Below are 27,013 nucleotides of genomic sequence, written 5' to 3'. Positions count from 1 at the left end.
AAAAAGCACCCCATAAACTGATCAAACACAAACTGCATAGGTGTGAACCGAGCCTTAATCAGCTTTTCATTTTTTATCTTTAACCATTTCAATACCGGGCAATTTTACACCTTCCTGCCCAGGCCAGTTTTCAGGTTTCAGCGCTCTCACACTTTGAATGACAATTGCGCGGTCATACAACATTGTACCCAAACTAAAATTTTATCATTTTCTTCACACAACTAGAGCTTTCTTTTGGTGGTATTTAATCACCGTTGGGGTTTTTAGTTTTTGCTAAATTAACAAAAAAAGACCAAAAATTTAAAAAAAAAGCACGTTTTTCTTTGTTTCTGTTATAAAAGTTTGCAAATAAATAATTGTTCTTCATAAATTTAGGCCGAGATGTATTCTGCTACATGTCTTTGGTGAAAATAACCCAAATTAGGATGTATTATTTAGTTTGTAGGAAAGTTATAGAGTTCACAAACTATGGTATAGATCTGAATATTGATCAATCCTGAAGTACTGACAGCCAATCTAATTTCTTGAGGTCCAAGAATGTCAGAACAGTACAGATATCCCCCAAATGTCAGGACAGTACAGATATCCCCCAAATGTCAGGACAGTACAGATATCCCCCAAATGTCAGGACAGTACAGATATCCCCCAAATGTCAGAACAGTACAGATATCCCCCAAATGTCAGGATGGTACAGATATCCCCCAAATGTCAGGACAGTACAGATATCCCCCAAATGTCAGGACAGTACAGATATCCCCCAAATGTCAGGACAGGACAGATATCCCCCAAATGTCAGAACAGTACAGATATCCCCCAAATGTCAGGACAGTACAGATATCCCCCAAATGTCAGAACGGTACAGATATCCCCCAAATGTCAGAACAGTACAGATATCCCCCAAATGTCAGGACAGTACAGATATCCCCCAAATGTCAGGACAGGACAGATATCCCCCAAATGTCAGAACAGTACAGATATCCCCCAAATGTCAGAACAGTACAGATATCCCCCAAATGTCAGAACGGTACAGATATCCCCCAAATGTCAGGACGGTACAGATATCCCCAAATGTCAGAATAGTACAGATATCCCCCAAATGTCAGGACAGTACAGATATCCCCCAAATGACCCCTTTTTGGAGTAGACAGTCCAACGTACTTCATAAGAGGCATGGCGAGTTTTTTGAAGTTGTATTTTTTTTGTCCTAATTTTTCGGAAAATTCACTATTTTTTTTTTTACATACTGTCATCAGTGCAGTACAGCGTCATCATATAACTGCCATGGCGGTGAACAGGGACACTGACTGGTGATAGTATGAAAAAATATATATATATATATTTGTTTTATTTTTTTTTATTTTTTTATTATTTTTAATTATTTATTACATTTTTTTTTTTTCATATTTTACTATGACCAAAGTAGTACAATGTTACCATAGTAACATTGTACTACTTTGGGGAAGTGATCAGTATTTTTTTTTTTTTTTTACACAATTTGCGTATAGCAAAGAATTACTTTGCTATAAGCAAGCATTTACCTGAATGACATCGATTCATTCAGGGTTTTTTTTTTTTTTGTGCTTAGCTGTGATTTTGCCACAGCTAATCACATGACATGTGCATGTGACCTGCTGTGACCATTCACAGCTAGACACTAGTATACAATGGATAGCATGAATGAAGCCATCCATTGTATACAACTGTCATGTGACCTTCTGTGATTGGTCACAGCAGGTCACATGGTACTGGTAACAAGGGCCGGTACTCAGATCTGTCATCGGCCGTGTCTGAGGTAAACGGCCGGTGATAGATCGCGCCGCTGCGTGGCTCTGCAACCGCGCGAACTGCGCATGTGCGGGAGGACGCCAAATGGCGTACACCCCAGAAATCTAATGCATTTTTGCGGCCGCCAAATGGCTATAGACCGAGCGGCTAATGGTTAAAAATTGACAGGTTGACTTGAATGGCCCTAAGGCTAGTCACACACCTATGCAGTTTGCATTTGAACCGTTTCTGCATTGCGTTTTGTGTTTTCGCTCCTGCACTTTTTTGGTTCTATAGACTTCAATGGGAATGCTACAGGAAAGCATGTATTGTGTTTTTTTGTTTTGCATTTAAAAAAAGAAAAATGTGAAAAAAATGAAAAAAAAATTGCATCAAAAATGCAAAATGCAATGCAGAAACGCATCAGTCGCAACTTGCATAGGTGTGAACCAAGCCTCACAGCAGGTGAGCTTTACACAGATGAGAGTTAACAGCGAGGGTTTGTATTTGGGGAACGTGGCGGCTCCATACATTCTGAGGTTTACATTTTCCCTTTTTCTTCTGTTTCCGATACTCAGCCATTAATGTCAGATAACAAGCAGAATTAACGACGTCTGTTTACAGGAGAAAAACATATTAAATATGGATGGGGGGGGTAAGGAAGGTGGAAATGTCAAGTCATGCAAATGATTAGAGCGATGTAAGTGTGACTTCATATTAATTGGAAACAGTGTATCCATCAGTGAGAACATGACAAGTAATAAAGGAAGTTAATAAAGAAGAAATGATCTAATTGGCGGTGAAGCTCAGTGACAGTTGCTGGGTGATGGAGACTTAATGAGTCTGTTAGAGATCACAGACCTTTCACGGCTTCTCATGACAATTAGCTGAGCCGACACGTGTCGGGATTAACTCCTGACGGCCAGCAAATGTCAATGTTGGAGGGTCTATGTACATCCTCGTGGTGGGTTAATGCACATACGTGTTGCGCTAGGGGGCGCTATAATGCAGGTGCTTTAGGACTCATTCATGGAAAAGGCCAGTGGCAATAAAATAGACAGCTAGGTCATGCTCCCCATCCAAACTGAGAACTAGGGGGCGCTATAATGCAGGTGCTTTAGGACTCATTCATGGAGGAGGCCAGTGGCAATAAAATAGGCAGCTGAGCAGGGGTGGACTGACAACTCATGGGGCCTCCGGGCAATAGGGGATCATGGGGCCCCGTGTCCTTGCCCACACCTAAAAAAGCCTATGAAAAAAACAATGAAAGGTACCAGGGGCATCTCATGGGGCCCCCTACTGACCCCGGGCCCTCGGGCAGTGCCTAAATGCTCGAATGGTCAGTCCGCCCCTGCAGCTGAGTCATGCTTCCCCCTCCAAACTAAGAACTAGGGGGCGCTATAATGCAGGTGCTTTAGGACTCATTCATGGAGGAGGCCAGTGGCAATAAAATAGACAGCCGAGTCATGCTTCCCCCTCCAAACTGAGAACTAGGGGGCGCTATAATGCAGGTGCTTTAGGACTCATTCATGGAGGAGGCCAGTGGCAATAAAATAGACAGCCGAGTCATGCTCCCCCCCCCCAAACTGAGAACTAGGGGGCGCTATAATGCAGGTGCTTTAGGACTCATTCATGGAGGAAGCCAGTGGCAATAAAATAGACAGCTGAGTCATGCTTCCCCCTCCAAACTGCAAACTAGGGGGCGCTATAATGCAGGTGCTTTAGGACTCATTCATGGAGGAGGCCAGTGGCAATAAAATAGGCAACTGAGTCATGCTGCCCCCCCAAACTGCAAACTAGGGGGCGCTATAATGCAGGTGCTTTAGGACTCATTCATGGAGGAGGCCAGTGGCAATAAAATAGGCACCTGAGTCATGCTCCCCCCCCCCAAACTGAGAACTAGGGGGCGCTATAATGCAGGTGCTTTAGGACTCATTCATGGAGGAGGCCAGTGGCAATAAAATAGGCAGCTGAGTCATGCTGCCCCCCCCATACTGCGAACTAGGGGGCGCTATAATGCAGGTGCTTTAGGACTCATTCATGGAGGAGGCCAGTGGCAATAAAATAGGCAGCTGAGCAGGGGTGGACTGACAACTCATGGGGCCCCCGGGCAATAGGGGATCATGGGGCCCCGTGTCCTTGCCCACACCCAAAAAAGGCTATGAAAAAAACAATGAAAGGTACCAGGGGCATCTCATGGGGCCCCCTACTGACCCCGGGCCCTCGGGCAGTGCCTAAATGCTCAAATGATCAGTCCGCCCCTGCAGCTGAGTCATGCGTCCCCCTCCAAACTAAGAACTAGGGGGTGCTATAATGCAGGTGCTTTAGGACTCATTCATGGAGGAGGCCAGTGGCAATAAAATAGGCAGCTGAGTCATGCTCCCCCCCCCCAAACTGAGAACTAGAGGGCGCTATAGTGCAGGTGCTTTAGAACTCATTCATGGAGGAGGCCAGTGGCAATAAATTAGGCAGCTGAGTCATGCTTCCCCCCCCCCAAACTGAAAACTAGAGGGCGCTATAGTGCAGGTGCTTTAGAACTCATTCATGGAGGAGGCCAGTGGCAATAAAATAGGCAGCTGAGTCATGCTTCTCCCCCCGCCCCCAAACTGCGAACCTAAGGGCTCATCCACACTAGCCGTTGGAGGGCAAGAAAACCCTGCAGTTATTATTATTATACAGGATTTATATCGCGCCAACAGTTTGCTCAGCGCTTTACAATATAAGGGAGACAATTACAATATATTTCAGTACAGAAGGAATAGGAGGGCCCGGCTCATGGAGCTTATGGAGCTTACAATCTAAAGTTGAACCATGCTTTACCCCCCTACCCCATTTAGAGGCCAGTGGTGAACAAATACTGTGACATAGTTACATAGCTAGTCTGGCTGAAAAAAGACAAAAGTCCATCCAGTTCAAAGATTTAAAAAAAAAATACCCTCAGTTGATCCAGAGGAAGGCAAAAAAATATCTAACGGCGCTGCTCCAGTCTGGAAATGGAAAGAATCACCCCGCCTGGAGATGAAAAGAGGGAGAAGGTGTCCAGAAGCGATTCCACTGGAAAAATGGACGCCGTTCGGCCAACCCAGGAGTCAGGTGTATAGTTAGTCTGGCTGGAAAAAGACAAAAGTCCATCCAGTTCAACCATTAAAAAAAAAAAAGTTATAATCCTACACCTACAGTCAGGGGCGAACTGACAACTCATGGGGCCACCGGGCAATAGGGAATCATGAGGGCCCGTGTCCTTGCCCAAACTCAAAAAAGCCTATGAAAAAGGTACCAGGGGCATCTCATGGGGCCCCCTACTGACCCCGGACCCTCAGGCAGTGCCTGAATTTCCAAATGGTTAGTCCGCCCCTGCCCACAGTTGATCCAGAGGAAGGCAAAAAAAACCCCAGCAAAGCATGATCCAATTTGCACCTGCAGGGGAAAAAATTCCTTCCTGATCCCCCAAGAGGCAATCGGATATTCCCTGGATCAACTTTCCCTATAAATGTTATATCCAGTTATATTCTGTGTATCCAAGAAAGAATCCAGGACTTTCCTACAGCAATCCACTGAGCTGGCCACAACCAACTCTTGAGGGAGTCTATTCTATGGGACGGCCTCAGCTTCCGCTCCGGAAACAGCCTCTTATGCGTTTCACCCTACCCGTCGGGGTTTGGTTAGAGCCCCGGTGGATGGGGCAAAACACGTAAGAGGGCATGGCCGGAGTGGCGGCTCAAGTCGTCACCCATATATTTGACTCCTGGGGTCAGACAAGCAGCATCCATTTCTCTATTGAATACAGAAATACGCTATGTGCGTTACGGCAATACAGAGGTGTGAATGAGCCCTAAAACATACTGTATCTAAATCGAAGAACAAAAATTATATATATTGCAAGAAGTATCTACTGTATTCATTTTCTTTTTCAGGCTTCTTCCCTTATTTTCACCTGGTGATCCTGCCAGTAGCACGCTTCCTGTTCTAGGGTGACTAGGCACACTCATTGTCTCTATGGAGGAGCAGCGTGGTCACCTTAGGACAGAACTTCAATAACTTGCCCCTCTCCCACTTCTCTATAACATAGACAGGGATGCATTTACCACAAGGCAAACAAGGCATTTGCCTAGGGCGGCATTTTTCAGGGGGGCAGCAGCACTTTTCAGGGGGGCAGTGCTGTCCCCCCAAAGAAGGAAAGGAAGAAGGGACACACGGGGACCAGGTGGGATCTGAGAGAGGCTGTGGGCTGCTTGATGGTGTATGCAGAGCCTGACTCTTGTTCCCAGGGATGTCCGGAGCTGTGAAGGTAAGTGTATTATCTCTTGTCGGGGTGGGGGGTGGGGGCTTGCCAGTGTATGGGGGGCAGTGGTAATGGAAGGCTCTCTCGGGTAGGGGTGGGTGTTGTTGGTCAATGGGGACAGCTGCCTAGGGCAGCACGAATTCTAAATACACAACTGAGTTAATAGATACCAAACATGTCAAGATATGAAATACACAACTGAACATAGAAGGGAGGGATTCTGTATGTGGTGCCTCCTCTCTGCTGGTCCAATGCCTCCTGAAAAGCAAGCCACCGAGGATCACTCTTCACAGTGCACCACTCATGTTTTCTTAGTAATGACTATAATAAAGAAGATCGATACAAATTTCTTCTACATTCCGTATAAAGCAAACCTGCGTTGGGAAAACAAATGCTAAAGTGCTGGTTAACAGTGCCTCCTAGGTGCCGTGCACTGCTTCTGATCCCCTAGTGAGCACCCAAGACCCAGAAACCTCTAGGCGCTGGGGGTGCTATTCTGTCCGCACAAATCCAGAGTATAAAATATTAACAAGAGTTGAGTTTTAAATCTTCCTTGGATCTGCGCAGTGAAGATCCAAAGGACACTTTTTTTCAGTTCCTGGAATACAGAATTTGGCAGCGTTAGAGGGAAGCTGTAATGTACTCGCAGATATAAATATTTTGACTTCGTCGCATGAAGTTTACATGAAAGTGATTTTCGAAGTGGCTTCCGTTTTATTTACACTCTTACAGATCCTACACTTTAAAACATCACCTGTGGACAATTGTAGGTACTGCAGTTTGCTGCCATTTCACAGACGTACACAATTCATATCTTGACATGTTTGGTATCTATTAACTCAATGCAACATCATCTTTTATATTTTACCAAAAAAATTGGGTATTGCATTGTGTTTGTGTGGAATAAATTGCATTTTGGTGTATTTTTTTCCTGAAAAATTGTATTTGATAAACAGTTACACAAATATTGTGTGATATAAAAAAAAATTGCAACAGCCACCATTTTATTCTCCAGGGCCTCTGCTTTGATAAAATATTTCATGTTTGGGCATCCTAAGCACTTTTCTAGCAACAAATGGCAAGTTTAACATGTGAAAAAAATAAACAAATTGCACTATAAACAAAAAAAAGAGCAAAACATTTAAACAAAACAGTTTTTCTATTATAAAATTTTGCAAACAGGTAATTTTTCTCCTTCACTGATGTGTGTTGATGAGGCTGCACTGATAGACAGCCCTGATGAGGTAGCACGGATAGGCAGCACTGATAGGAGGCACTGATAGGCTGCACTGATAGGAGGCATTGATAGGCTGCACTGATAGGAGGCATTGATAGGTGGCACTGATGAGCTGGCACTGATGATGCTGCACTGATGGGCAGCACTGCTGGGCAGCACCGATGGGCGGCACTGGTGGGCAGCCATGATGGGTAGCACTGCAGGACACAGTTGGGTGGCACTGATGGGCACATGTGGTTGGCACTGTTGGGCACAGGTGCGTGGCACTGCTGAGTGGAACAGGTGGGTAGCACTGATGGGCACAGGTGGGTGGCACTGCTAGGCACATGTGGGTGGCACTGCTGGGCACAGGTGGGTGGCACTGCTAGGCACAGGTGGGTGGCACTGCTGGGCACAGGTGGGTGGCACTGATGGGTACAGGTGGGTGGCACTGCTAGGCACAGGTGGGTGGCACTGCTGGGCACAGGTGGGTGGCACTGATGGGTACAGGTGGGTGGCACTGCTAGGCACAGGTGGTTGGCACTGCTGGGCAGAGGTGCGTGGTGTAGCAATCGTGCACACAGAGACGGATACGAACCTTCATTTTGGCAAAGGACTGTCCATCTTATACAATCTCTCTCTCCCTCTTTCCTCATCCCCCTCCCTCTCTGTTGAGTGACATGTGGTCTGTTTGATGAAGAGTTCAAAAAGGCATCGAAACCCAGTGGGAGGGCGTCCTGCTATAAAACCTCACCAGCTAGGTGCCCCCCTGTCTGGTAGCTGTGCAATCTGGGATATCGTAAAAGCATAAACCAAGCCCTTCACTGAGTTCAAAGACATTCCAGAGAAGTAATAAACTAGACACCACATTCAGCATCCATTTTCCCCTATGATTTCATATCTTGGAATATGAGGGACTTACATAAAAACCAGGCATATATTCCGATTGGTCACTTTGATACAAGATTCCTGATAGATTACACCCCTTAGCTGGCATATATAGAAAAGCAGAAAATTATATCTCCTGAACCATTCAAGTAGATGCGGCTGAGTATTAATATACTAGTGGCCAGGCTGCTAAATGCCCCGAGAAAAAGTTATGGGCCAAAATAGAAGCTATGAGAGTTTCTGATCATAACTTACGTCTCCACCTACACTTCTCTCCCCAAAAGGAGACGATTGGTTTACTGCTCCAAGGAGACACCCTGCTGAGAGCCTAGAAAAAGGCTGTTATGCTTGGTTTGTGTGTGAGAGAGAAGAGTCTCCTGTCTTAACATCGAAACTGACAGTGAGTCCTTTTGACTTATGAAACTTGAAGCTGCTTACACCAAGGCTGACTGGCAAGTACTTTAACCCTTTAAGTTCCTGTTATCTATTTGCTGTGCTATTGTTCTCTGTATATTTATATATCTATATTGGCTACATCTTTTTCTGTAAATATTTTTTTTATTGCACCCTTTTGACCTTTTAGTAATAAATCTTACTTTCTGAAAGTGTTGAACTGTTTCTAACGCCTTTGTCAGGAATGGATTCACCACTGGTGGTGGGATTCACCTGCCGTGTGGGCTGCAGTACCAGGGCTGGCCAGCGGGTGCTCTCAGCAGCCAGAAGCTCACTCCTGCAATCAAGCCATCACCTGAGGCTGATTGCAGGAGGTGCATTTAAGGAATGGCCAGGCCTGCAATCAGTACCTTGGTGTATTGTTTCAATGAGCCCCTGTACCTGCATCCTTTCTGCTTCCTGCCTGATCCTGACTTTGCTTTGATCTTGACTGCACGAACTCTGCCTGTACCAACCTCGGCTATTCCTGACCACTCTTCTGCCTGCTCCTTGTACCTTGTCTGCCCGTTTGCTACCGACCCGGCCTGCCTGACTATGTTTGGTGTTGTACATATTATTATCTGTTGGAGGTTTGGTTTGTTTGCACTGTGTTTATGTTTAGCCTTGCACTGCGTTTATGTATTGTTTAGCCTTTAATAAATTGTATTCTTTTATACTATACCTGAAGTCTGCGTTTCCCTGTGTCGGTCCACGCATCTATGGTCATACCCAGATCCCTGACAGCCTTTAATGCAAACTACAAATTCCTGCCACTGAAGAGCACTACTGTGTGTGCTTAACCCTCTGTATAACCTGCCTGCGGTGACAGTGGTATACAGACGATTATTTCAACCACCCTAGTGTTATTGCTGATATTGCCGAGTTTCCTCTTTCTCTGTACAAAAAGGTGGTGGTGGCAGTGTGAAGGGTTAGTTGCGTAATTAACCTGACCCAGTAACAATCGCGCTCAGGCTGCCGGTACATCGATTGTGGTCCATTAGCTGGAAAATCATTGTGCAGGGTGCAGCTAGGCGTGGCATTGTTATGCACGTGACATCGTGTTTTTAGATTGGCTAGTCCTTCAGTCACGAGTTTGGTGTGAAGGGCTGGGATCTGATGTCGTGATCGTCACAGGTGGCACTGCTAGGCACAGGTGGGTGGCACTGCAGGGCATGTGGGCGGAACTGCTGGGAACAGGTGGGCGGCACAGGTAGGTGGCACTGCTGGGCACTGATCATCAGTGCCAATCCCTTTGCTGACAACTGCCGGTTTTCAACAGTAATTTCCTCACGCTGTGACAGTGTGAGGAAAGTGCAGCCGATAACCAGCAACTGTCAGCTGATCACGTGGTAAAAGTCCGCCGTGATTGGCTGTTTACCGTACCCTGTGATCAGCTGTGTCCGTAGGACACAGCGATCACCGACGGCACCGGATGCGTACCTCTGAGGGTACGCGGGGGGGCGGGCTTTGGAATGACGTCCATGGACATCGTCCCAGGATTCCACAACCGCGCTGTAGCCGTCCTTTGGCTATAGCGCAGTTGGGAACTGGTTAAAAAGCATTTGCAGGTCACTTTTCAAAAAAAAAATTTCTAACTTTATTGCTACCACATGGGGGTGATCAAGCCACTTTTGATACCTGTGGGCAGTGATGGGTCCTTAGGAAGGTCATTAACTTTTCAGGCCTCATAACTCACCTAGAAGCCAGCAGTTTTTTTTTTTTGCAGAAAAAAACATCTGAAGTTTGTAAAAGTGTCTAGCATTTTTACAAGCATTTAGGTGCGTTTATAGGCGTCAAGCACTTGGGTGTTAATTAATTTATTTTGGCCATAATTATTCTGGCCATTGAAATGAATCAACGCTCAAGCGCTAAACGAGCCTAAGCGTTAACATGCGTGTAGGCGCATTTAGATGCATTTACAAGTGTTTTTTCTGCCCAAAGTCTGCTGCTCCTGGACGCACTGGCAGTGGATTTTTTCCTGCCTCTAAACTCTCCTTCCAGTAAATGCTGCTTAACTGCTTCTCCTCCGCAGAAGTACTGCTACAGGGAGGCAGGGCTGCGAAAAATCACGTATTTGTACGTGATTTTGTATTTCTGGGTAGGGGGTGCATGTGTCGCCCTGCCCACACAGCCATTGGTGGCTACAGCTGTCGATCACCAGGTCCCAGACGGAGATACCCCACCGACACCCAGTGATCGCCGAGGAACACTGACAGGGGAGAAGTCTGTATCTCTTCCCTGAAAACACACAGACAACATAGTAAACCAGCACACAGCACATAATGTGAATCACACACAGCACACAGTTAACCCTTTGATCACCCCAGATGTTAACCCCTTCCTTCCCAGTGCCATTAGTACAGTGTCAGTGCTTTTTATTAGCACTGATCACTGTATTGGTGTCACTGGGGATGTCAGTGGAAGTTAGTCACTCCCCCCCCCAAATGTCAGAATGCCCGCCACAGTCCCGCTATAAGTCGTTAATCACCGCCATTACTAGTATTAAGCAAAGACACGGAGCAGAATACATTTTGGCCTAAATTTATGACAAAATGTGATTTTTTAAATTTTTTTACTGGATATATTTAATATGTTTAGAGCACAAAAAATTAAAAACCGCACAGGCGATCAAATACCACCAAAAGAAAGCTTTTTGTGGGAAAAAATGGACACAAATTTCATTTTTGTGCAGCGTTGCATGACCGCGCAATTGTCAGTAAAGTAACACATCGCACAACACAACACAAATGGCCTGGTCAGGAAGGGGGGTAAATCCTCTGGATGGGGACTGGTTAAAGTCTATGTGTGCACGGACACATAGACTAACAAGTAGGGAAGTTTAGAGGCAGGAGAAAAAAAACACCAGATACTCTGAGGAGCAGCTGCAAAACGTCCAGTGAGCATGAGGCCCAACACTTCAACAGACTGTAAAAACAGCCTCTGTGCTAAAATCAGTTGAAGTAAAATTGCATTGGGTTCAACTAATGTGTCTTTTTGGAGAGTTAAGCTGCCTGTGGATGGTGTCAAGTCACCAGGTGACCATACAGTCCAGACAGACAGAGGTCGTAAAGCTGTGCTTGAAACAGAACATCCCCAATTGGAAACAAATGGCAAAAAAAAAATAACTGGCAGGGGTTATAACCCTCCCTTGCTCTGTCCATAAGGGGGAAAAAAAATTCTACTTTAAAATTGGCATTTTCATATAAATGTGCAGAAAGCATATTCTCCGTGCACCAAAAGAGGAGATATGTCCACCGCTAGTGTATAGAACTCCACCAGAGGTCCTGTGGAGGTCGTTGGGAGGAACTAGTAAGTGCAGCGGGGGGAGCAGGAGGTGATGGTTTCTTAACTGATCGCAGCAGGCGGTTTCTCTTTAGTGGAGCAGTGTGAAAAATACGAGTTAAAGCGGAGTTCCACTCAATGGTAGTGGTATAGTTTGGTTTTGTGCTGCCCTAGGCAAGACTAAAATCGGGCACCCCCCCCTTTGCATCTAAATTTGTCCCACCCCTTCCTGTTTAAGATCCACCACTTCATCTGTACACTCCACCCCTTCCTATTTGAGCTCCGCCCACTGACAACGATGGGACGCTATTCCTCCCACTGACACCAATGATGGGGCACTATTCCTCCCACTGACACCAATGATGGGGCACTATTCCTCCCACTGACACCAACGATGGGGCACTATTACTTCCACCCTGACACCAATTATGGGACACTATTCCTCCCACTGACACCATTGATGGGGCACTATACCTCCCACTGACACCAATGATGGGGCACTATTCCTCCCACTGACACCAACGATGGGGCACTATTCCTCCCACTGACACCAACGATGGGGCACTATTACTTCCACACTGACACCAATTATGGGACACTATTCCTCCCACTGATACCATTGATGGGGCACTATTCCTCCCACTGACACCAATGATGGGGCACTATTCCTCCCACTGACACCAATGATGGGGCACTATTCCTTCCACTGACACCAATGATGGGGCACTATTCCTCCCACTGACACCAATGATGGGGCACTATTCCTTCCACTGACACCAATGATTGGGCACTATTACTTCCACACTGACACCAATTATGGGACACTATTCCTCCCACTGACACCAATTATGGGACACTATTCCTCCCACTGACACCAATGATGGGGCACTATTCCTCCCACTGACACCAATGATGGGGCACTATTCCTTCCACTGACACCAATGATGGGGCACTATTCCTCCCACTGACACCAATGATGGGGCACTATTCCTCCCACTGACACCAATTATGGGACACTATTCCTTCCAATGACACCAATGATGGGGCACTATTCCTCCCTCTGACACCAATGATGGGGCACTATTCCTCTCACTGACACCAATGATACTTACCTTGCTCCAGCCTGTACTCGCTCCCTCCCTCTCCCATCCACAGCCAGCATACCTGGCTACAGCAGCACCATCTGCACGGTACAGACACTTACTGGTCAGCTGTCTTCCTTCTACGGCCACTCTCCCCCCCTTCACTTGCTCCAGCGCTCCCTCACTCGATCTTCTTTGATCTTTGCGCTGCCGCTCGGCTCCTCCTCTCCAAGCTCCGCCTCCTAGCCGGCGATTGGCCGCCTGTGTGCCTTTCCTGAGCTACAGTTCCAGCGGTGAGGAGGCAGAGCTTGCAGAGGAAGGGACAAGCTGCCATAGGCTGTTGAGTGATCCCGGGGGTGTGGCCAGATGATAGGGGCGACATGTCATCCTGCCCACACATTGCGATCCAGGGAAATGAAGACACCTGACCCGCTGACCGGACGACCTCTCTACCCCTCCTCCAGCAGCTCCTCAACCGGATCGACGTGGGACTGGGACACGGAGTCGTGGACCCAGGTAAGACACAGCACCCCGCCCCTGTACTAAGTGAACCTTCCATGGGAAAGGGGGAAGGGGGCGGCACCGCTATCGCCTTGTTTGCCTCACAGCAAATACGCCCCTGCTCACCGGTCAAAAAATAAAAGTCAGCAACTACAAAAACTTTAAGCTGCTGACTTTTAAAAAAACAGCCACTTACCTGTCCCTCGGTCCCGTGGTGTGTCCCCCGCAGCCCGTTTCACCGGCCGTCCTGGATTCCAGGGCACCCGGCTGTGATAGCGTTCGGCTTCATAGCCAGATACCCACTGCACATGCCCGAGAAGTGCTGCACTTCATGAATGGTCCTGTAGTCTTCTGGGATCTGTCATGTGTCCCAAAAAACTACAGAGAGAGGGGACACCTTCCACTTCCGATCGCCTAGGCGATTGGACCGGACGTGGGAGAGGGTACCTGTCAAATTCAGGTACCCACTCCCCAAAGGTGCCAATCCTTAATGGGGAGCGGGGGAGCAGTCCTTAAAGCAGAACTTCCCCTTTTGGGTGGAGCTCCGCTTTAAATATTTACTGTCTTCTTTTGCAGGGAGAGCTCTTTGCCTAATTTTAGTTTCCAGACAGGGTCACGTTAAGAATAAAAGATTTAAAAAGCACTACTTACCCTCTCCATGCTTCAGCACTGTTCTCAATGTCCAGTTCAGGTGTGGATGACCTTGCAGATTGAATGACGCCCAGTATAATTCAGCTAACTTCCTGTGAGCCCAAACTGTCATGGACACGCCCCTGGAGGTTTCTCATCATGGTAGCCTAAGTTCACTGCACTGTATGTTGCTGAGAATAGGGCTGACTTCATTACATGGGAGCCAATCGCTGCAGCACTGAGGACCACCCACCACCGCCACAGAAGAAGAAGGATTTTGGGTTGCCACTTGACCAGTGAGAGGACATCTGGAGAAATAATATGTACAATAGGAATTTTTCAAACATGTAGCTCTCAACCTGCAACCCTTTGGAAATTGTTCTATGGCCCTCTGGACCCCATTTGGAGTAGGAGAGGGAGAACTGATTTGTAAAGGAGTAATAGTAGGACCTCTAGTAGCCTCATGTAACATGATCCTAGTCTCAAACACCAGTCTCCAGTTCCTACCGAGCTTAGAACATGGCCAGAGTCTCTGACCATCCTTACCTCTAGTACAGCCTTTCTCATCCTGTTCAACATGGAGGAACACTTAAAATAACTTTCTGGTCTCAGGGAACCCCTGATAAAAAAAATGATATATCTACAACTCATGATAGATTAGTGTGATGGTCAGTAGGAAGAATTTTCTTTACATTTGTGGTCATTGGGAAGAATGATCCCCTTACAGATAGCTAAACAGATCAACAGTGTCAGTGGAAGCTTATCGGAGAGGCAGAAATTGGTCATTGGTCATGGAACCCCTAGCAACCGCTGGAGAAACCCTAGGGATCCATAGAACCCTGGTTGGGAAACCCTACTCTAGTATATCTGCATTCTCGGGCATTGCTGTGTAGCATTATATATACTAAATGGAGCACTACCCCCTTAGGAGTAGCTGAAGATTTGGGTCCCCTATAGTCCTGCACAGCAAGGCAACATGCATTTTCCACAGACTTTAACTCAAAGTCAGTAAGCAGTCCTTAAGCTTGGTTTTATGTTTTATTAAGTGGTGTTGAACTTGGATGGGGTAAGGGGTGTATGGGATGCCCAATGGAACTGCAAACTGAGGAGAAACCCCTTAGTAACTATGTTCAAGTTATTACACAGCAGCAACTCTACTTGGAGAGCCTCTCCTGGTATACAACTCTAGACCCCAGATAATCGTCTTCTTATCCAGCTGCCTGAGGAATTCCCTGGGCGAGAGAATCCAGTGCTTGCCACTTTAAATTAAACAGTCCTGGGTAAGCAGCTAATCAGATTTCCACCAGAATGCTCTTTTTCCTTTAACTGACCCAGGGGGTGTAGGACTACTCACTCAGTCTCAGTCCTGCAAGCAGATTTTGGTAGGTGGCTGCCTGCAGGCCTTCTGCTGGGCTTGCTCCTTTCCTGGCTCCACAAGTAGTCCTCCCTCTGGGGACTGGTGAGGCTGATGATCCTCCTTTCCAAGACTCATCCTGTAGGTAGGCCCTTTATCACTGGGCCCCCTCCCAGACTCCTGCATCTCAGCCTTCCACACATCTTCCACCAGAACTCTCCAGCTTCTGAGCAGGATCACCCACTCTTAAAGGAGTAGTACAGCCAAAGCTCTTTTGGTTGTACTTCTGTGGATCACAGGAGTGCAGTTCTTTCTGCACTCCTGTGACCCATTTTCAGCTGACAGCAGATTCAAGTCAGCTGTCGGCTGATATCACTCAGCCGGTCCAGGCTGGGGAAAGATGCCAACTTCACAGTCGGTATCTGCCCCAGAGTCTGGAGAGGCACCCAGCTCAGCCTCTCAGCAAAGCGCTGAGAGTCTGAGCCAGCCGCTCCCTCACCCTCCACAGCCTAGCGCTCCAGTGAGCGCTGGGGAGGGCTAATCAGACAGTGGTGACCAGGGGCGGACTGACCATTTGGAAACTCGGGCACTGCCCGAGGGCCCGGGGTCAGTAGGGGGCCCCATAAGATGCCCCTGGTACCTTTTTCATAGGCTTTTTTGAGTTTGGGCAAGGACACAGGGGCCCCATGATCCCCTATTGCCCGGGGGCCCCATGAGTTGTCAGTCCACCCCTGGTGGTGACTGACAAATAATCAGCTAGCTCTCCCTAGCTAACTAGGAGGGTGTTACAGAAACATTAAGTGTGACCCTCTAGTGATGTCAAGGGCCATTGCTAAGGTACCCTATACCTTGTAAATTTACAAACACTGTTTTGAACTATGGACTATGGACTTTTTTGATTTCAGGGATGGTGGCCTTAAAGTGTGGAGTTGGGCTTTAAAAGCATACTGTATTTTCTGCCAGAGTAATAGGAGAAGGAAAATTGATTTGAAGAACCATCTACCACCACCGCTGGTGAAGAAGAAGAAGGACTTTGGGCTGTGACGTGAGGACAGATATGTATTCCAAGAATTCAATCCCTTGGTGCCCAACCTGCTGCCCTTTGAAAATTGTTCTATGGCATGAAATATGGTAAACTGTAAAACCTATGGAGGTTTTTAAGCACTGTAGTTTGGCGCCATGCCACGAGCACGCGCAATTGAGAGATTTTAAAGCATGGCATTTTAGTTATCTATTTACTCGGTGTAACATTATCGTTTACATTTTACCAAAAAATTGGGTTACATATTGTGTATTTTTTGCATTAAAATTTATTGTTTCCAGAAAAAATTGCATTTGAAAAATCGCTGCGTAAATATTGTGTGACATAATATTGCAACACCCACCATTTTATTCTCTAGTGCCTCTGCTTAAAAATATAATTATACTATATTGCCCAAAGTATTGGTCGGCCTGCCTTTACACACACATGAACTTTAATGGCCTCCCAGTCTTAGTCCGTAGGGTTCAATTTTGAGTTGGCCTCGCCTTTTGCACCTATAACAGCCTCAACTCTTCTGGGAAGGCCATCCACAAGGTTTAGGAGGGTGTCTATGGGAAGGTTGGACCATTCTTCCAGAAGCACATTTGTCAGGTCAGGCACTGATGTCGGGGGAGGAGGCCTGGCTCACAGTTTCCACTCTAATTCATCCCAAAGGTGTTCTATGGGGTTGAGGTCAGGACTCTGTGCAGGCTAGTCAAGTTCCTCAACCCCAAACTGGCTCCTCCATGTCTTTATGGACTTTGCTTTGTGCACTGGTGTGCAGTCATGTTGGAACAGGAAGGGGCAATCCCCAAACTCTTCCCTCAAAGTTGGAAGAATGAAATTGTCCAAAATGTCTTGGTATGCTGATGCCTTAAGAATTCCCTTCACTGGAACTAGGGGGCCAAGCCCAACCCCTGAAAAACAACCCCACACCATAATTCCCCCTCCACCAAACTTTACACTTGGCACAATGCAGTCAAGCAAGTACCGTTCTCCTGGCAACCACCAAACCCAGACACGTCCATCGGATTGCCAGACAGAGAAGCTTGATTGGTCACTCCAGAGAACACGTCTCCACTGCTCTAGAGTTCAGTGGCGGCGTGCCTTACACCATGGCATCCGACGCTTTGCATTGCACTTGGTGATGTAAGGCTTGGATGCAGCTGCTCAGCCATGGAAACCCATTCCAGGAAGCTCTCTACGCACTGTTGTTCTACTAATCTGAAGGCCACACCAAGTTTGGAGGTCTTTAGCTATTTACTCTGCAGACAGTTGGCGACTTCTGCGCACTGTGCGCTTCAGCATGCGCTGACCCCGCTCTGTCACTTTACATGACCTACCACTTGGTGGCTGAGTTGCTGTTGTTCCCATTTGCTTCCACTTTGTTATAATCCCACTAACAGTTGAGCGTGGAATATTTAGTAGCCAGGAAATGTCACGGATGGACTTATTGCACAGGTGGCAACCTATCACGGGACCACGCTTGGAGTCACTGAGCTCCTGAGAGCGACCCATTCTTTCACCAATGTTTGTAGAAGCAGTCTGCATGCCTAGGGGATGATTTTATACACCTGTGTCCATGGAGGTGATTGGAACACCTGAACCCAATGATTTGGTGGCTGGTCCAATACTTTTGGCAATATAGTATGTATATATAATGCTTGGGGGTTCTGAGTAATTTTCTAGCAAAACAAATTATGATTTTCACATGTAAGAGATAAAATGTCAGAATTGGCCTGGGTGGGAAGTAGTTAATACTGTTCCAATGACAGGTCCTCTGAAGAAAATTTCCCTTCATAATTCTGAGAACGACTTGCAGATGTCACTTCAGGCTGTAGGTTCACCTTCATTCCTGTGATCAGCAGTTTCTAGATATCTTCCCCTGTAGGACACACGAACAATCCGGGAAGTTTGCTCTCTTAGTCTGAGGTTCCTGGTAAGGTCTTTTGTATGTCTGTGATGGTGTGATGGAATTTAGCTGATCTGTTTTTCCATTGATAAGAGAACACAAAAAATATCTTCAGCCCACGTCCATCCCTGGAATTTCCATCTGTGGTTCCTTCAATCCTTCTCAGATTCCTGTTTCTCATGAAGACTGTGGGCTCACATGTTCAGGTAGAAAAAGTCAATTATTATTCTTTTCAGGTACTTAGGTATAATAATAATTATTATTATCCAGGATTTATATAGCACCAACAGTTTGCACAGCACTTTGTAAAATAAAGGGAGGCAGTGCAGTTACAATACAACTCAAGCAAAAATGGTATGGAGGACCCTGCTCATGAGAACTTACAACCTAAAAGGGAGAGGCATGTGATACAAAGTATAACAAATGAGGAGGGAGATTTGACAGTGAAAATTAAAGTTGAGTTGTTTGTTTGAAGCTGGATTGGCTTCCCAGAAAAGATGTGTTTTCAGGAACTGCCTAGCAGAGTAGGTCATAGACATACAGATTGTGGTAGGAGTTCCAGAGGATGGAAGAGGTTCTAGAGAAGTCCTGGAGGTGATCATGGGAAGAGGTGATGAGATGATTAGAAAGCAGGAGGTCTTGAAAAGAGTGCAGAAGATGGGTTGGGTGATATTTTGAGATGAGGTCAGAGATGTAGCTCAGTGCAGAGTTGTGGATGGCTTTGTAGGTTATTGTTAGTATTTTATCTGTTGAACAATCAAAATCCAGTGGAGGGATTGGAAGACAGGGGTGGTGGACCTTGAGTGGTGGGTAAGGTGGATGAATCTGGCAGCAGCATTCATGATAGACTGAAGCAGGGGCGGACTGACCATTTGGAAACTTGGGCACTGCCTGAGGACCCGGGGTCAGTAGGGGGCCCCATTGAGATGCCCCTGGTACCTTTTTCATAGGCTTTTTTGAGTTGGGCAAGGACACAGGGGCCCCATGATCCCCTATTGCCCGGGGGCCCCATGAGTTGTCAGTCCGCCCCTGGACTGAAGGGTATTTAAAGGTCGGAAAAAGAAAAGGGAGTTGAAGAAGTTGAAGTGACTGACACTAATAGAGTGAATTAGTAGCTTGGTAATGTTGGCTAAGAAGGGATAAATGCTAGAAATGTTACAGGAGGTGAAAGTAAGATCTGGACAGTGAGGGGCCACAAGGAGAGGAAAAAGCTCAGGATTACACCAAGGCATCCTTGCATGAGGGGAGGGACTGATAGTTTTTCTAGTAATCAGTTATTGGTCCACTCCAGTCTAATTCAAAGCCTAACTCCAGCCATACCGCGGCCAATCATGACCAAGAACAGTGGTTTGAACCTTCAACGATACATACAAAAAGACATGTGTTGACCAAAAAATGGTCAACACATGCAAGAAAAAATATATCATAAACGTACACTAACCTGCCACTTTATTAGGTCCACCTGTTCAATTGTTTGGTAACACAAATTGCTAATCAGCCAATCACATGGCAGCAATGCATTTAGTTGTGGTGAAGACGACTTTCTGAAGTTCAAACCGAGCATCAGAATGGGGAAGAAAGGGAATTTAATGAATTTGAACGTGGCATGGTTGTTGGTGCCAGACGGGCTGGTCTGAGTATTTCAAAAACTGCAGATCTACTGCGATTTTCGCTAGGCCTGCCCCCCTCCTCAGTACTGAATGGGACTGCCCATCATGTATCCCAGAAGACACTGGGGGCACCATGTCATTCGCCTAGGACAGTGGTGGGCAACCTTTTTTTTCAACTGAGCCAAATCTCGCCAAAACCACGATTGAAATTTATTTTGAGAGGCACATTTTTAAAACTGAAAATACATCCCCCATATAGTAATTCATCCCCCATAGTAATTCATCCCCCATATAGTAATTCATCCCCCATATAGTAATTCATCCCCCATAGTAATTCATCCCCCATATAGTAATTCATCCTCCATATAGTAATTCATCCCCCATATAGTAATTCATCCCCCATATAGTAATTCATCTCCCATAGTAATTCATCCCCCATATAGTAATTCATCCCCCATATAGTAATTCATCCCCCATAGTAATTCATCCCCCATAGTAATTCATCCCCCATATAGTAATTCATCCCCCATAGTAATTCACCCCCCATAGTAATTCATCCCCCATAGTAATTCATCCCCCATATAGTAATTCATCCCCCATATAGTAATTCATCCCCCCTATAGTAATTCATCCCCCATAGTAATTCATCCCCCATAGTAATTCATCCCCCATATAGTAATTCATCCCCCATAGTAATTCATCCCCCATATAGTAATTCATTCCCCATATACTAATTCATCCCCCCTATAGTAATTCATCCCCCATAGTAATTCATCCCCCATAGTAATTCATCCCCCATATAGTAATTCATCCCCCATAGTAATTAATCCCCCATATAGTAATTCATCCCCCATATAGTAATTCATCCCCCATAGTAATTCATCCCCCATATAGTAATTCATCCCCCATAGTAATTCATCCCCCATAGTAATTAATCCCCCCATATAGTAATACATCCCCCATATAGTAATTCATCCCCCATATAGTAATTCATCCCCCATAGTAATTCATCCCCCATATAGTAATTCATCCCCCATATAGTAATTCATCCCCCCCATAGTAATTCATCCCCCATATAGTAATTCATCCCCCCTATAGTAATTCATTCCCCATATTGTGTCAATTCACTTACCTTTGCTCCGCGCCTTCCTCTCGCCGTGTTCCCGCGCCGTTCCGGTCTTCAGGGCGGACTGTGAGAGGAGAGGAGTTCGTCACGCTGCCCCGCCTACATCCTGACAGCCAATGTTTGCCACGCTCCGCGGGCCGGATTAAAAGGTCCGCCGGGCTGTATACGGGCCGCGGGCCGTAGTTTGCCCATTGCTGGGCTAGCTGCAGAGTCCTGACTTATGGGGCGGCCGCCCGAGAGGAGATAAGGGAGGCGGGCGCCCGGCACACAGAAGAGCCGCATTAGAGTGTGTAAAGAGCCGCATGTGGCTCGCGAGCCGCGGCTTGCCGACCACTGGTCTAGGAGAATTCCAGAAGCTGGGGGGAAGAGCCTTTAAAGCCAAAAAGAACAGTAAGTAAATACACAAAAAAAAAAGTCAACCGAAGGAGAACACCACCGGAGGGTGAAGGTCCACTTTAACCCCGCGCCCTCCAGAGGATTTACCCTCCTTCCTGACCAGGCCATTTTTTGCATTACGACGCTGCATATTTTTAACTGACAATTGCACCGTCATGCAACGCTGCACCCAAATGAAATTTACATCCTTTTTTCCCACAAATAGAGCTTTCTTTCGGTGGTATTTGATCGCCTGTGCGTTTTTTATTTTTTGCGCTATAAACAAAAAAAAAAACAGACAACTTTGAGAAAAAAAACATTATTTTTGACTTTTTGCTATTAAACATGTCCGGTAAAAACATTTAAAAAATCTAATTTCGTCATAAATTTAGGCCAAAATGTATTCTGCTCCATGTCTTTGCTAAAAAAAAATCCCAATACGTGTAAATTAATTGGTTTACTTGAATGTTATAGCGTCTACAAATAGTGGGTTAGATAATGGAATTTTTTTTTTTTAGTAGTAATGGCGGCGATCAGCGACTTATAGCAGGACTACGGCGGACATTCTGAACTGGGGGGGGGGGGTAACTGACTTGGTGTCACTGACATCCCCAGTGACACCAATACAGTGATCAGTGCTAATAAAAAGCACTGACACTGTACTAAGGGCACTGGGCAGGAAGCGCTTAACATCTGGGGTGATCAAAGGGTTAACTGTGTGCTGTTTCACTATGTGGACTGTGTGTGTGCTTTACACTGTAAGCACACTGCTATGCAGAGCCATACAGTGTGCACGAGCAGACAGGGGAGAGATCTCTGTTGCTTATACACAGTTCTCTCCCCCATCGGAGATACTCGGCGATCTCCGGGTGCCGGCGAGGAATCACTGGCCGGGACATGGTGATTGACAGCCGAGGTCACAAATGACAGCGTGGGTAGGGCACGTGCGGGTAGGGTGCGCGCGGCATGCACGTGCCCCCTACCCAGAACTGCAAAATCACGTATATATATATATATATATATATATATATATTTGTGTGTGTATGTGATTTTGCACACCCGTGCTGTCCTGTAGCAGTATTTCTGCTATAGGGCGGCGCGGAAGCGGTTAAAGAAGTATAACTAACACCACAACTTTATATTTTAGTTTTGGGGGGGATTAGAACCCCTACTGGGTTTTTATCGCTGTCTCCGTTAGTGCTCGATCATACCAGTGTGATTTCAGGTGCGATTTGGGAATTAAAATCACGCCTGAAATCGCATCTAATGAATGCAGCGAGATTTCTAAAGTACAGTTCTTGCATTACTTTTACTCCAGTTTAGTTGCGATTTTGCATACATAGAACATAATGGAAATCGTATTGCAAATTGCAAGAAATCGTTGAAAATCTTCACAAGAAGCAATAAAAGTTTTCAGAAATCGCACTGAAATTGCACACAAATCGCAGCGGTGTGACCGGTGACTAAGGGCTCGTTCACACTTGGCTGTTTTACCAACGCTTGCAAAATGCCCCTATAGCGTTTGGCAAGCGTTGGTCCGGCGTTTGCAGAGCATTTTTTAACGCTCGGCAAACTCTCCACAAACGCCGCATGCGCGGTTTAGCGGCGGTTGCTAGGTGTTTGCCGAGCGTTAAAAACGCCCCACAAATGCCTATAATGCAGTTTGAATGGTGTTACTGCTCTGCAAACGCCCCGCAACCGCGTCGCAACTGCACCACAAACGCCGGCCGGGTGTTTGCGGAGCGGCACCATAGACTAGAATAGGAGGCTCCTGACTCGACCAGAGGCGTCCGTTTTGCCGCGACGGGACGCAAACGCTCCTGTTAGAACAGCACCATGTGCTGCAATGCGCAGAATTGGCAGAGGCATTTGGGAAGCGGTAAAAACGCTTCCCAAACGCCTCTCTGCCGCCTGCACACAACACTAGTGTGAATGTAGCCTAAAGGATAGGTTCACCTTTTCGGGCAGAATGTCATTTTTTTGTAATAAATAGAAACGTTTTCCAGTGCCGTTTCTGGCCCGGCCATCCCAATGTGCTTTTCTCCCACCTCATCCACGGGACGTTTCATTTTTTTTTCTGTTTCTTTGAGATTTTGAACGATTTTCAAATTGCATCATTTTCTGTCGATGGTCTATCAGCATTCACTTCCTGTAGGCCATCTCCCAGAATCCTTCACTTCCTTGTTGCATCAGAGCAGAGGGTGTGATAGGGTGTGTCTGCCACTCTTGACCACACCCCCCTCATTACAATACTACCTTCTTCCCATCACCTATGTAGTACAAGGGCCGGTCTGATTTGATACCAGTTGAATAGATTGTTCAGGTGTGTCCTCCTATTCCATAGTTATGTAGTACAAGGGCCGGTCTGATTTGATACCAGTTGAATAGATTGTTCAGGTGTGTCCTCCTATTCTATAGTTATGTAGTACAAGGGCCCGTCTGATTTCATACCAATTGAATAGATTGTTCAGGTGTGTCCTCCTATTCTATAGTTATGTAGTACAAGGGCCCGTCTGATTTGATACCAATTGAATAGATTGTTCAGGTGTGTCCTCCTATTCCACAGTTATGTAGTACAAGGGCCCGTCTGATTTGATACCCATTGAATAGATTGTTCAGGTGTGTCCTTCTATTCCACAGTTATGTAGTACAAGGGCCCGTCTGATTTGATACCCATTGACTAGATTGTTCAGGTGTGTCCTCCTATTCCACAGTTATGTAGTACAAGGGCCCGTCTGATTTGATACCCATTGACTAGATTGTTCAGGTGTGTCCTCCTATTCCACAGTTATGTAGTACAAGGGCCCGTCTGATTTGATATCCATTGAACAGATTGTTCAGGTGTGTCCTTCTATTCCACAGTTATGTAGTACAAGGTCCTGTCTGATTTGATATCCATTGAACAGATTGTTCAGGTGTGTCCTCCTATTCCACAGTTATGTAGTACAAGGGCCCGTCTGATTTGATACCCATTGAATAGATTGTTCAGGTGTGTCCTTCTATTCCACAGTTATGTAGTACAAGGTCCTGTCTGATTTGATACCCATTGAATAGACTGTTCAGATGTGTCCTTCTATTCCATAGTTAGGTAGTACAAGGGCCCGTCTGATTTGATACCCATTGAATAGATTGTTCAGCTGTGTCCTCCTATTCCACAGTTATGTAGTACAAGGGCCCGTCTGATTGAATAGATTGTTCAGGCGTGTCCTCCTATTCCATAGTTCTGGTAAATCTAAAGGAAATTGTACAGAGATTGTACAATCAGATTGCAGAGTGTATGACCATCTTTATACAAGTACACAGGAGGGAGTGGATGGAGACACTCAGTTGTCTGGCCCCGTTCACATCTACATGTAGTGACGTAGTAAAGACTCACATTCCCGCATGTGTTTGTTTTGGGCGTTTTGTAGCGTTTTCACTCATCACACATAGGGCAGTCTATTCACTTGAATGGTCTGCCATACACGCAACAATCACCCCAGAAAAGCTCCAGTACTTTTTTGGAGCGGAGCACGGTGCGGTACTGAAGTTTTCGGTGCGTTTGACGCACTTGGCGTGCCTTTAACACGTAACGACAACTCAAACACGATGTACATTTGAAGCGTTTTTCTGAAACGCATGGCACAGTGCGAATTTGTGTGTTCAGGGAAACACACAGATGTGAATGGAGCCGCATTGTTCTGTGAAAACGCACCAGTTTCACTTTCAGGCCCCATTCACACTGAGAGTAGGGGGGGTGCAGGTTTTTGGGCACAAATAGGGCAGCCTGTTGATTTCAGTGGCCTGTGCTACACGTGGCTACACTTTTCAAGGTCAGGATGTATGCTTCTAGGCCAGGGGCAGACTGACAACTCATGGGGCCCCCCAGCAATAGGGGATCATGGGGCTCTTGTGTCCTTGCCCAAACTCAAAAAAGCCTATGAAAAAGGTACCGGGGCAACTCATGGGGCCCCCTACTGACCCTGGGCCCTCGGGCAGTGCCCGAGTTTCCAAATGGTCAGTCCGCCCCTGTTCTAGGCTAGTCTGCAACATCGAAGCCTGAAAATACATTGAACCACTTTCTGCCCATAGGCCATATATATATATATATATATACACTATATTGTCAAAAGTATTGGTCGGCCGGCCTTTCCACCCACATGACCCTTAATGGCCCCCCAGTCTTAGTCCGTAGGGTTCAATATTGAGTTGGCTCCGCCCTTTGCAGCTATAACAGCTTCAACTCTTCTGGGAAGGCCGTCCACAAGGTTTAGGAGGGTGTCTATGGGAAGGTTGGACCATTCTTCCAGAAGCACATTTGTCAGGTCAGGCACTGATGTCGGGGGAGGAGGCCTGGCTTGCAGTCTACACCCTAATTCATCCCAAAGGTGTTCTATGGGGTTGAGGTCAGGACTCTGTGCAGGCCAGTCAAGTTCCTCCACCCCAAACTGGATCCTCCATGTCTTTATGGACCTTGCTTTATGCACTGGTGGGCAGTCATGTTGGAACAGGAAGGGGCCATCCCCAAACTCTTCCCACAAAGTTGGGAGCATGAAATTGTCCAAAATGTCTTGGTATGCTGATGACTTAAAAGTTCCCTTCACTGGAACTAGGGGGCCAAGCCCAACCCCTGAAAAACAACCGCACACCATAATCCTCCCTCCACCAAACTTTACACTTGGCACAATGCAGTCAGGGAAGTACCGTTCTCCTGGCAACCGCCAAACCCAGACACATCCATCAGATTGCCAGACAGAGAAGTATGGTTGTTCACTCCAGAGAACACGTCTCCACTGCTCTAGAGTCCAGTGGCAGCGTGCTTTACACCACGGCATCCGGCGCTTTGCATTGCACTTGGTGATGTAAGGCTTGGATGCAGCTGATCAGCCATGGAAACCCATTCCATGAAGCTCTCTACGCACTGTTGTTGGGCTCTAGAGATGAGCGAAGTATTCAAAAATTCGATTCGACTGATTCGGCGAATTCGTGGAAAAATTTCGATTCGAGTCGAATATATTCGCTGTGAATTTAACTTAAAAAAGGGTGTTTCTAGGCTTCAGAGAGACTTAATATTAGTGCTGAACACTGTACCTTTAATTTAAATGCCCTTGGAGTCTGCTGGGGAAGAGAAATAATACTGTCAGGCAGTATGACATGCAGATGAGTGCCGTCGATCTTAGAATCACCGCACACTTCACTCATTTGGCCAGTCACGGGGCCAAAACCAGAGTGTGGAGCCACAGTGTGGCGGTGGAGGCAGCAGCAATGGGAGGCCATACAGCACCCTATGACAAAAATGGAAACCACCAGCAGTGTGAGGAGACCTGAAAGTGGCACATGGCAGAGTGTGGCGATAGAGACAGCAGCAATGGGAGGCCGTACAGGGACCCATGACACACTCTGGACCTGGCAGCAGCATGAGGAGGCGGTACAGGGGCCCATGGCAGATTACGGGCCTGGCAGCAGCATAAGGAGTCGGTACGGGGGCCCATGGCAGATTACAGGCCTGGCAGCAGCAATGGGAGGCCGTACAGGGACCCATGACACAATCTGGACCTG

The sequence above is a fragment of the Staurois parvus genome, unplaced genomic scaffold (assembly GCF_062004578.1).
Source record: "Staurois parvus isolate SC_StPar_1 unplaced genomic scaffold, SC_StPar_1.0 ptg000557l, whole genome shotgun sequence".
NCBI lineage: Eukaryota > Metazoa > Chordata > Amphibia > Anura > Ranidae > Staurois > Staurois parvus.
Note: the sequence above shows the minus strand (reverse complement) of the source record.